This window comes from Penaeus monodon, chromosome 15, assembly GCF_015228065.2.
Source record: "Penaeus monodon isolate SGIC_2016 chromosome 15, NSTDA_Pmon_1, whole genome shotgun sequence".
Taxonomy (NCBI): domain Eukaryota; kingdom Metazoa; phylum Arthropoda; class Malacostraca; order Decapoda; family Penaeidae; genus Penaeus; species Penaeus monodon.
Genome location: NC_051400.1, coordinates 16,173,545 through 16,175,660, shown reverse-complemented (window position 1 = coordinate 16,175,660; position 2,116 = coordinate 16,173,545). Strand labels below are relative to the sequence as shown.

The following is a 2,116-nucleotide window of genomic DNA, read 5'->3' as shown; positions in this document are numbered from 1 at the left end:
GACCCATTCATATTCTCTATAGTCTTGTACAATTCGAGAATTACATAACAATAGTTTTTTTCTAGTGTTATGTAGACTTTATGTAAACACACTTCAATAATAATGCACTTGGTGAAGTGGCATTCACTATATTTAGAACATTCACTTCTAGCTGTAAATCATTCAGATGCTCATGCAATTCAGGTCTCCAGATCATAGTACACACTGCAAACATTCTGCTGACATGCACATACAAGTATTTTTAACTGGTATGTATACTTTTTTTTTCTTTGGTTATGATCAGTTACTTGATGCATTCCAGTCTTCCTTGTGATCTATTCTGACCTTTTACCACCTAGAAGGATGAAGTTTCTGGTTTCTGGCTACATTTATAAGGTTATTAGACAAAATGCAGACTACAATATTCCCAAAGGAGATTTTTATTGTATAACTACCAATAAGGAGATACCATGGAGCATTACATAAAAGGTAACCAAACATCTTATTTACCAGACTTTATTTACCAGACAGACCCTTCAGTGATATAGGTTTAAGTCAATTAGCATCATGCATTGTAGTGAAACTAAGTGTGCAATCTGAGTCTCCTCAAATACCTAAGTATATAATGGTGCACACATGCATATATAAATGATAATAGTAATAATTGCAGTCAACAAATCTGTAAAAACAAACCAAAGGTTGCAGTGTGACATACAAATATATTGTCAAATATGATCATAAGACATACCTACTTAAAAAGAACACGAGTTAAGTGTGACTTTGCTAAAACACCATTTTGTGAGTGAGTGCACATTCACGCTTTTTTTTTATTTTATTTTGTGACTCACAAGTCCATTGGGAAACACCTCCATCATTCTAAAGACTGATGGAGTGTGGGGGGAGGGGGAGGTTAGTTCCGAGGCTCAACCCCACACGTCACAGATGTCCCAATCGTCAGGCTAGCTTGCCGACACTCCATAGCAATCTGTACTGTATCTGCTACTGGGTTAACTTGCAATGGAGGAGGAGCTATTCTACAATTGTCTAGTCAAGTTATGGGAGGAAAAGCTTTGAGAGGTAAATCATAAAACCACCTGATCTTATCATTATCATCATTGCTTTTTAATATCCCTTTATAATCTACTGTAACTGTTTTCTGCCATTAAAAATCTATTTTCTTCTTCTTAAAAAATATACAAGACTAAACTTAAAACTATGATTAAGAAATAATACTGAAATACAAGGAATCACTATGTGCCCATGATTCTCAAAAATATAGTCAAAGATAAACAATATATACACTCTTTGTTGTTACTTATTTTTCACCATCATTCTTGCACCGCCATCTCACTTACATAATATCAATCACCAAGTTAACTAATGATAAAGAATGAGATGAATCTAATTTTCATGAAGCCATAGATATTACTCAAAGCTCTTAGTCTTTTTTTAAAATGAGACTTATATGCTGTATATTTGTAATATGCAGCAACTCCACTGATATAGAAGTATGCAAATCCAGTAGCAAAATACAACATGTATGAGATACTGGTGATTCAAAAATTTGTAAGCATCTGAAGGGGGTGAATAAACTGGGAATGTGTAATCATTTTCACTTATCACAACAAAATATATTCAAAATGAGCTGAATAGAATACAACTTTATGGATCCTGTTCAGATGCAGCTAGTTGTTTGCCATTAGTAATAAAGCACATTGTAATACATTGGCAGAGATTTGAATAAATCACTTAGGAAATAATTAGGATTTTCATACAGAAAAGATAATCATACACCCTAAACTGAAATAACATGCTTTTTACATTTCAAATGAATGATAAAACTAGACAATACATCATAAAAGCTTGATACTATGTCTCACTAATTTGGAAAATAATAATCTTTCACCGTTATACTACTAATAAAAATAAATCTTTATCAGTGATAACTTTTTAAAAATATATTCGACATATGAAAAATGGCTAGTGACTATAAAAAAGTCTCGAAGCAATAAACTTATCAAAAATGAACAAACAGTCAAACTGATGAACACTCAATTCAGAACTTGAGCGCTAAAAGTATTAAAAAATGAATTATACTTTTCCCTGATAAAAAGAAATATCAGTAATACTGCCTTGA

At 32.3% G+C, this 2,116-nt stretch overlaps 1 protein-coding gene across 1 annotated transcript in view; it reads right to left on the bottom strand.

The window, feature by feature from the left end:
* LOC119581787 (mitochondrial glutamate carrier 1-like) overlaps nucleotides 1-2,116 on the bottom strand; it is a gene marked incomplete in the record, with an annotated part of 16,178 nt that overhangs the window by 8,199 nt on the left and 5,863 nt on the right.